Genomic DNA, 10,490 nt, shown 5'->3' with positions numbered 1-10,490 from the left:
GGGCCCTCTTCTCTGTCACTGCTGCCTCTAAAAACCACATGTTACTTCTACTACCACCATCTGTTACCAGAATGGAGTCTAGACAGCCCTTGCTCCCTCCTGTTGCTGGCTATGCTGACACATCTGCTGCAGGGAGGGTAGGACTTGAATACCTGACATTTCAGCTTCTTTTCCTGGACAGGAGCACTGCTTCCTAAAATGGGAGGTTTCCCAGACATTAGGAAGGTGTTTCCAATGCTCAGTGGCCATAAAGAAGGACATATGTCCATTGCATAGAGCTCATCTAACTGGAGTGGTCAGACAAGGCCCCTTGGAGGAAACAGAATACAGATAATGCATTATTGTAGTAAAACAAAATTGGAATAAAATTCAACAGAATCTGGCACTCAGTCCTGTGGCTGAGGTGCAATTCTGATAAGTAGAAATGCATCATTCTCATGCAAACATTATACTGAACAAGCAGTACTAGAATGTCAGCAGAAAACAACTTCATTTTTGTCTGCCATTGTCCCTTTCGATCCCTGTGGGGCCTGGGTAGGGAAGTTGTCAAGAATTTTCTGGTCACTCTTGGGTAATACAGGCAGTTTAAGGGTCACTTCAAGTCATAAATCACAATTTCAGGTTAGCATCAAAATGTCCAGTCTTACGTAATAGTCAAAGCTTCAAATTTGCTTTTAAGTTGAGGCTTCCCTCTGTCTGATGGTTTGGGTCTGAAGTCAAGGAAGCAAAGGGTCTTTTTTTCTCTTGTCTCTGACCTTCCTCTGACTATTCATGGTTTCAACCCCTCCAGAGGTGGGTAGGTCAGGGGAGCAGAAAAGTTTCTACTTACCTGCTACTGTCATAAAGTTTAGAATTTGTGATTTTGTTTTTGCACATGTTTAAAGTTGACTTTTCTCATGAGCTCTGACAATGGTTCTTCAGAGATCCTTGAGATTTCTCATCTGCAATTCCTTGGCAGGGCAAATGCAACTTTTTGACGGGTCCTTCCTTTTTTCCTCATCTTCTAAAAATCCAGCTTCTCTTCACTCAAGTCTATGCCTCTCTAGACTACTGTCTCAGATAAGATGACCCCTGTGCCAGCTTGCTCTCTGAATCCACATCTGGTCCACAAGAAACACTCATGTGCTAATCTTCCTTGACTTATGATGGGGTTATATCCCAATAAGTTGAAATTATTGTAAGTCAAGAATGCATTTAATCTATGGAACATCATAGCTTGGTCTAGCCTACCTTAACATGACCAAAACACTTACAGTAGCCTGCAGTTGGATAAAATCATCTAACATGAAGCCTAATTTATAAAAAGGAGTGAATATATCATATAATTTATTGAATACTGTACTGAAAGTGAAAAACAGAACGGTTGTATGGGTATAGGATGGTTGTAGGTGTACTGGTTGTTGACCCTCATGATTGTCAGGCTGACTGGGAGCTACAGGTCATTGCCACTGTCCAGCATCAGGAGAGTATCTACCACATATTCTGCTGGGAAAAGATTAAAATTCAAAATTAAAAGCATGGGTTCTACTGAATGAATATCACTTTCCCACCATTACAAAGTCTAAAAATTCTAAGTCAAATTATGACAAGTCAGAGGCTATTTGTATTCACTCAGTGGCCTGACAGCTCTGGAAAACTGACCTCCTCTCATGGATATCTCTCCTTTGAACAACAATGAAAGCAACTAGTATGTCTCTCTCTCACCCTTTAGATCATTCTATGTCCTCAGACACAGGAGACCTATATTAAGCTCTTTAAAAATCCCTTGAACCTCCTTTCCCTAAGCTTAAACATTCAGAGACTCCTAGACCTTCCCTTGAGGTAGAGGTGGGGTAGAACTCATGGCAAAAGAACAACTTTCTCTCAAATTCTTCTTCACTCATTTCCAATTTCTAACTCTTTTCCCCATAAGAGGGAATTTAAGGGTCATTTAGCCTGATCACTTCTTTTGAAAAAACTTTATCATGGTGAAGCCCTTTACTTTGAACTGGGATATCTATTGTCTTGGTGTTTCAAATGAAAGTTTCATTTCCACACCCCATAATCTTGGATATCCATCCTCAAAGCAAATACAGGTTGTATTATCCCTCCTGGCTCTTCCAGCTTGCTAGGACAACCTAACTTTCAACAATCACGTGGGGTGAGCTGGGGAAGGGGCAGCTGCAGGCACAGACACTTAGCGTAGAAATGTATATGGTTAACTTCTGTATGGTTCTGGTGACTACCCCTCCCCCAGGGTCTACTCAATACCAGTTATCTTTCCAAATGTGATCTGTGCTCTAAACTAAGGTAAATATTTCAGCTTCTCCCACACAGACTTAAAACATTTCAAATTCCCAAATTCATTCTATTTTTATTCCACAATAAAACAAATCTTCCTAGATAAAAACTGTTTGCTGTCCATTCAATACACATGCTTCTGTTTGAACTCATGGCCCTTTTCAGGGAGGTTTATAGCAAGAGTGCTAATAGAATGCAAATATCCTCAAGAGAAATTCAGCAATATATATAAAGGATTATACACCATGGCCAAATGGGATTGGTTGGTTAAATATCTAAAAATCAATTAATGTATCCACTATATCAATAGAACATGGAACAAAAATCACATGATCGTGGAGTTCCCGTCATGGCGCAGTGGTTAACCAATCCGACTAGGAAACATGAGGTTGCGGGTTTGGTCCCTGGCCTTGCTCAGTGGGTTAACGATCCGGCGTTGCCGTGAGCTGTGGTGTAGGTCGCAGACGTGGCTCGGATCCCGCGTTGCTGTGGCTCTGGCGTAGGCCGGTGGCTACAGCTCCGACTCGACCCCTAGCCTGGGAACCTCCACATGCCGTGGGAGCAGCCCAAGAAATAACTAAAAAGACAAAAAAAGAAAAAAAAGAAAAAAAATCACATGATCATTTGAATAGATACAAGAAAAACACTGGACAAAATTCAGTATCCTGGAGTTCCTGCTGTGGTGCAACAGGATCAGCAGTGTCTCTGGAGTACTGGGATGCAGGTTCAATCTCCAGCCTGGCACAGTGGGTTAAGGATCCAGCATTGCCACAGTTGTAGTATAGGTTGCACCTGCAGCTCAGATCTGATCCCTGGCCCAGGAACTCCATGTGCCACGGGACTGCTCCCCACCCAAAAAAATTCAATATTCCTTCATGATAAAAACATTCAATAAACTAGGAGTAGAAGGGAACCTCCTCAACCTGATAAAGGACATCTACAGAAACCCTATAGCTATCAATATATACTTAATGGCAAGAGTGAAACTTTCTCCCTAAGGTCAAAAACAAGGCAAGGAGATCCATTCCCACCACTCTTATTCAACACTGTAGTAGAAGTTGTAGTAAGGATAATTAGGCAAGAAAATGAAATAAAAAGGAACCTAGACTGGAAAGGTAAAGCTACCTGTATTTTCAAATGAAATAATCTTATAAGTAGATAATCCTAAGAAATCCACTAAGAAACAATTAAAAGATTTCAACAAAGTTGCAGATTACAAAATCAATATACAAAAATCAGTTGTATTTCTATGTATTAGCAATACACAAAATTAAGAGGGTAAAAATTAAAATTAAGAAAACAATTTCATTTACAATAGCATCACAAACAATAAAATACTTAGGAATAAATTTAACCAAGGAAGTGCAAGACGTATAAGTTGAAAACAACAAAACATTGTTGGAAGAAATTAAAAAGTCCTAAATAAATAAAAAGACAGCCTATGTTCAATGGATCATAAGACTTAATATTGTTAAAATTTAATAGTCCCTAAATTTAAAATTTATCTACACATTCAATGAGATCTCTATCAAAATCTTGATGCTTTCTTTGCAGAAACTGATAAGCTGATTTTAAAGTTCATATGGAAGTTCCCGTCGTGGCGCAGTGGTTAACGAATCCGACTAGGAAACATGAGGTTGGGGGTTCGATCCCTGGCCTTGCTCAGTGGGTTAACGATCCGGCGTTGCCGTGAGCTGTGGTGTAGGTCGCAGATGCGGCTTGGATCCCAAGTTGCTGTGGCTCTGGCGTAGGCTGGTGGCTGCAGCTCCGATTCGACCCCTAGCCTGGGAACCTCCATATGCCGCGGGAGTGGCCCAAGAAATAGCAAAAAGACAAAAAAAAAAGCTAAAACTATAAAGTTCATATGGAAATTAAAGGATCCCCAAATAGGCAAAACAATCTTGGGAAAGAAGAACAAAGTTGGAGAACTCACTTCCAAATTTCAAAACTTACTACAAAGCTATACTAATCAAGTCAGTGCGCAGCTGGCATAAGGACCAATAGAATATATAAAAATATAAAAATCAATAAAATAGAACTGAGAGTACAGAAATAATATAATATAAAAATCAACAGAACAGAACTGAGAGTACAGAAATAATCTCTTACGGTCAACTGGTTTTTGACAAAGGAGTGAAGGTAATTACATGGAAAGATAATAGTCTCTTAAACAAATGGTGCTAAGAAAAGTATATATTCACATTCTATTGAATGAAGTTGGACCTCTACTTCATACCATATACATTATGTATAAAAATGAACTCAAATGAGACAAAGATCTAATTTTAAGACCTAAAAATAGAAAACTCTTAAAAGCAAGCAAAGGTATATATCTTCATGACTTTGGATTAAGGAAATGTTTTCTTAGATATTACACCCAAGGTACAAGTGACAAAAGAAAAAATTCATAAATTAAACATCATTGAAATTAAAGCCTTTTGTGTTTCATATGACAGCATTAAGTGAAAAGACAGAGTTCCTGTTGTGGCTCAGTGTCCATGAGGATGTGTGTTCAATCCCTGGCCTTGCTCAGTGGGTTAAGGACCCAGCGTTGCTTCAAGCTGCCACAGACATGGCCCTAAAAAGCAAAGCAAAAAAAAAAAAAGGTAAAAAGACAACCCACAGAATGGGAGAACAATTTTGTGTATCATATATCTGATAGGGATTACTATCCATAAAATATAATATCTCTGAAAACTCAAGAATTTTTTAATTTAATAACCCAATTAACAAAGGATCTGAATAGACATTTCGCTAAGATATATAAATGGTCAATGAGTAAATTAAAAGATGTTCAACATCATCACTCATCAGGGAAATGCTAATCAAAATGACAGTGAGATATCACTTCTTACCCACTAGGATGGGAAAATCAAAAAGACAAGCAGTACTGTTGAGAATATAGAAACATTGGAACCCTCATACACTGACAGTGGGAATCTAAAACGTGGCAGCCACTTTGGAAAATAGTCCGGCAGTTTTTCAAAAGGTTAAACAAAGAATTAATTACCCAGCAGTTCCACTTCTAGGTATATATCCAAGAGAAATGAAAATATGTATCTACACAAAACAGGTTTGTGAATATTTATAGCAGCACTTTTTACAATGGCCAAAAAAAAAAAGTAGAAACAACTCAAATGTCCATTAACTGATGCATGGATAAATGAAATGTGGTATAGCCATACAATGAAACATTATGCTGTCACAAAAAGAAACTAATACATGCCACAACATGATGAACCTTGAAAACATTATGCTAAGTGAAACAAGCCAGTCTCAAAGGACCAAATATTGTGTCATTCTATCTATATTAAATACCCAGAATAAGCAAATCTACAAAGATATAAAGTATATTAGTAGTTGCTCAGGGGTGGGAAATTTGGAGGTAGATGAAGAGTGACTCTTAATGGATACAGGGCTTCTTTTTGAGGTGATGAAAATATTCTAAAACTGATTGCAGCAATGGCTGCATAGCTCTGTAAATACACTAAAAAGTATTGAATTGTATACTTTGAATGAATCATATGGTGTGTAAATAATGTCTCAATAAAGCCATAATTGTTTTTAAGTGCTGATGTAGTCTTTGCTTTGTGACAGCATGAGCAGTGCTGAGATGAAAAACAGAAGAGTCTTTAAAAAATATTATAAAATGCAGTGAATCTTGGTCTTGCTAAAAATTGTGGTAAATGAGTTATTGTTCCTGGGACCAAACACAACCACCAGAGAAACTGTAATTGAGAGTTAGGAGATTTTTTTCAGCTAGTAAGTAGTTTGGGAAAAGCCCAGTTTCTCAGCCTGATGCCAAAACAGAGACTTGGGCCAGGATCCCACCAGCACAAGGCCTCCTGGCTCCCACCTGTGGGCAGACAACAATGTCTCAGCAGATCTGGGCTACTGCAGATAAAGGGTTCTGCAAGGTGTGAGCCCTGGAGGCAAGTAACACAGACAATAACTGTGTGCCTAAAGGTCATGCAAGAGCCAAGAGTCCCAGGATCCATGGTCCTAGGGCACACAAAATGAAGAGAAAGTGAACTATTGTCTTAGCTTGGGTTTTCTCCAAAGCAAAGGCTCCTCTGTGAGAGGGAGCAGGAGTGAGGGACAGGGATAATAAATGGGACCAAAAGGGTCCACACACCGATGTATTTGTGCTCAATCTTCAGGACATTCTGAGAAGCCTCACAGAATGCATTTTATAACTGTTAACCCATGGGATGAAAGGAAGAAGCATTTTTTTGTCAGCTCCATTTTACCACTGGCCAAGGGCTGCTCTATGGGGAGCTAACTTTCCCTGCTTGCAGGGAGTGCAAGCAAAAGTTCCAACAGGCATGCTGTGGAGACAAGGGACCCAGGGCAGAATGCACAAGGCACACAGTACACTCATTATCATTGTAAATACACCCAGAACTGGTAGCCTCAGCCATAGTTACAGGAGGAAGCCAAGTTGAGAGAATTTGAAACAATGCTTAAAAGGGGTCTGATGTAACTATCAATTTACTGTGAGGTCTCAGAATCAGCTACAGAATCTTCATGGTCCAGCGAGACATGAAAATGTGGCATCCTTGTTCAAAAACTATTAGAATTTCCAATGGTGACAGAAGAGCAATAAGCCAAGCTTGGTGTCCTTCTGAGAGTTATTCTTTTTTTTTTTTTTTTAGGGCCGCAACCACAGCATATGGAGGTTCCCAGGCTAGGAGTCGAAATCAAAGCTGTAGCTGCTGGCCTATATCACAGCAACAGCAATGCCAGATCCGAGCCATGTCTGTGACCTACACCACAGCTCACAGCAATGCTGGATCCTTAACCCACTGAGAGAAGCCAGGGATCAAACCGGCATCCTCATGGATACTAGTCAGATTCATTTCCCTGAGCCACAGTGTGAACTCCTGAGAGTGGATTCTTGAGTAGCAAATACCCTCACCCCTACTCCTACACACACACACACACACACACACACACACACACACACGCACACACACCCAGGACCAAGGTCAAGTCTGGCCAAAGAAAGGAATTTTTCATAAAGCTGCTTATTCTGTTCTTACTTTAGAAATGAAATTATGGTGATGGTAAGCAGCATTTTTTTTTTTTTTACTAAGGAATGATATTAATTTTTTTTTTTTAATATCAGTCCTTTGCCAATCCTGGACTTAAAAAGAAAATTACTGGCTCATGAATTCCTGAAAAAAATTGGGTTGGGAGGAAGGAGGGGAGGCAAGAGTTCAAAAGCAAAAGGTTGGTTGATGTAGGGACGTGATCCTGCTTGGCTAGTGAGAAAATGGTGCAGGGCATTTTACCAGCAGCTCTGCACTCCCTACAAGATAGAGAACCATCAATACCTCCAAGCTCAAGTCTGTCTCTCATGAGGGTTTCTGGCATGCTCTTTCTTTCATCCATTTTCTTGCCAAGGCTCTGCCCAAGGATGAAGGGAAAAGCCCTGCCTGCCAGGCAAAGCTATGAACACTTGGGAAGCTCTTCTTACAAACATCTCATATATCCCTAAATCGCCCACCTAGAATTCTACTGCCAATAATGCACTGCTTTGGGTAGAAGATGAGTCTTTGGTTTATCAAGTGACTTAATGTGTTAATTCTTTTTAAAATGCATTAAAATCCTAGGTAAGAAAATTCCTCTATAGTGGTTAGTACAGTGCCAGATACACGGAAAGTACTGTCCAAATATAACAATGGTTATATTAACATCAGGTGATTATATTACTAAACCATAATAAAACCCAGAGATAGGTGCTAATATTATTCCCATTTTTTGGCTGAGGAAGCTAAAGTTCAGAGAGACTAAGTTACTCAAAGTCACACTGCTTGGAAGTGGAGGGTCAGGATTCAAAACAGACCCATAGTCTATTATTTAAAACACTCTGCCATGTCACGAGGCTGGGTGAGAACATGAGTGGGGCAGGCTGAGGGACAGTGGGAAATGTGGAGGCTAGTGGGCCAGTGAGCTCCCCAATTCTTGCTACACCACTAGGTGGGCAGCACTTACCTAAGAATGCTTCAAATGAAAAGACACAAAGCCTTTTCCTAACCTCTGTTTCCCTTTGTCCTTCTTTTCTGTACCTTCCTTTCTTCTGGCATTCCTTGTGTGATTCTGGAAGAGCCAATAGAGGAAACAGACCAAAAAGTTCCTTTCAGAACAAAATCTTGTATCTTTAATATCTAGATGCAGAATCCAGTATCTAGCATCTCACATACAATTGGTGCCCAATAAATGTTTGCAGATCACTGTGAGAAGGCAGCCTCTTCCAGGTCCCTGCGAAACAGCCAGTAGCGATCTTGAACAACCTGGCAAAATCTCCATCATTCAGCATGCCACACCGTGGGCTCCATGCCCTCTTTTATTCCCACATCTCTTCCTACACAGTACCAAACTGAACCTCATTATTAATTATTAACCCCCTCTGAAAGATGCAAGATGTATGTAGTGCAGCCCTATCCTTCAATTCAGGGAATATTATCTGATACGTGCCATCACCTCCCATTACCTACCATTCACTCTCCAAATGTGTCCACTTCAGCCTCAAAAATCTGAAGAATACCTTCTGTGTCATCTCCACTTTACCTAATTAACCCATGACTCTAAGGAAGTACACTCAAGTGTTGAACAGGATCTCTGAAAGGTTAGAAACAGTCAAAACCTCCAGATATAGAAAAATATTAGACTCTCCACTCCCAGCCCACCCCAAACAATGCGTACCTTCTCTTAAGCAAAACTGGCCACTCTTCTGATATTAACCCTAGGTATCCACTTATTAAATCAATGGTGGTTTTGTTTGTTTGTTTGTTTTGCTTTTTAGGGCCTTACCTGAGGCATATGGAAGTTCCCAGGCCAGGGAAGTTGTAGCTGTCAGCCTACACTACAGCCACAGCAATGCAGGATCCAAGACACGTCTGTGACCTACAATGAAGCTCAGGGTAACGCAGGATCCTTAACCCACTAAGTGAGGCCAGGGATTGAACCCTCATCCTCATGGATACTAGTCAGGTTCATAACCCAATGAGCCAAAATAGGAACTCATCACCAGTCATTTGTTAAAAAGCAGTGAATTCAGTATGACAGGATTGAGACTATGCAGTTATAGTTATGCACATGGAAGAAACCATTTCAGACTGATTTTCAATTTCTAAACTTCAATTTTCAACACTAAACAAGGCTTTGCCAAGATGTTTTATTTCATGTTTTATTTGAGCCAGCATCAAATGGTAGGCATTGTTTCCTTTTAATTGAACCCATCTGCAAATCGGTAGAATATTCCACATCCTCTGGAAGAAATCTTTCCAAGCTCTATGAGAATTACTTGATTAATGACTGCATCTTGACATCTGGATCACACACTAATGTTCCTGCTCTAGCAGACACACTCACAAACAATGTGAATTATCATTTTTAAGACAATGCTGTGTGTCTCATTCCAAATAGACACCAAGTTTGTCTGGAGCTGCAGAGTTAACAGGAAAAAGAGGAGGGAAATCAGACTTTTTTCTTTGGCCAGGCTGGTAGTCCTAGCTCCAGAGATTTTATGGCTGAAGCAAGGGAGAAGCCAAGGTGGTCACAGAGCCAAGTATGTCTGGCTTTCCCACAAAGAACAGGCATTCTCCTTGCCCAGCTGAGGGGGAGGAAAACTCCACTTACTGGATGCAAAGATGCTCATCAGCCTTCACTTTCTGTGAATAAGCTCAAGTACACGCTGTCAGTCTGCTTCTTCTGAGTGCCTGACAGCTTAGAACAGGCTTAAGAACAATTCTGAGCTGCACAGTTTTCAAGCAAACCTTGGTTTAAGATTCTCATTCTTCACCCTTCATAAAGGGATCAAATAGGGATTTCTCATTGTAGCTCAGCAGGTTACGAACCCGATTAGTATCTGTGAGGATGAAGGTTCAATCCCTGGCCTCTCAGTGGGTTAAGGATCCGGCATTGCCCTGAATTGTGATGTAGGTCACAGACTCAGCTTGGATCTGGTGTTGCTGTAGGTATGGTGTAGGCTCGCAGCTGCAACTCTGATTCAACTCCTAGCCTGGGAACCTCCATATGCCATACCTGTAGTCCTAAAAAACAAAAACAAAACCACTTGAGGGGGTTATACAGAATTTAGGAATCCAGAAATGCAAGAGAGCATCACTTTTGGAAGAGGAGTAGAGAAATTTTCAGCAGTAGTTGTCCATAGCCAGGGATGGGGGCAACAGTTGTCTGTGGCATTA

The 10,490-nt window shown here is 40.5% G+C and overlaps 1 long non-coding RNA gene across 2 annotated transcripts; it reads right to left on the bottom strand.

Moving 5' to 3' along the window:
- Positions 1–4,831: 4,831 nt before the first annotated feature.
- LOC125116541 (uncharacterized) lies at positions 4,832–9,129 on the bottom strand. 2 transcript variants are annotated; one of them, XR_007132378.1, is made up of 3 exons: positions 9,097–9,129; positions 8,278–8,382; positions 4,832–4,858 (listed from the first exon to the last, which is right to left on the bottom strand). It is a non-coding gene; the product is annotated as an uncharacterized LOC125116541 (long non-coding RNA). The 2 variants fall into 2 exon arrangements; XR_007132372.1 differs by lacking the exon at positions 9,097–9,129 and adding an exon at positions 8,781–9,084.
- Between the last annotated feature and the right edge of the window lie 1,361 nt (positions 9,130–10,490).

This window comes from Phacochoerus africanus, chromosome 1 (genome assembly GCF_016906955.1).
Source record: "Phacochoerus africanus isolate WHEZ1 chromosome 1, ROS_Pafr_v1, whole genome shotgun sequence".
NCBI classification, from domain to species: domain Eukaryota; kingdom Metazoa; phylum Chordata; class Mammalia; order Artiodactyla; family Suidae; genus Phacochoerus; species Phacochoerus africanus.
The sequence above is the reverse complement of the archived record's forward strand: the minus strand, read 5'-3'. Positions and strand labels throughout refer to the sequence as shown.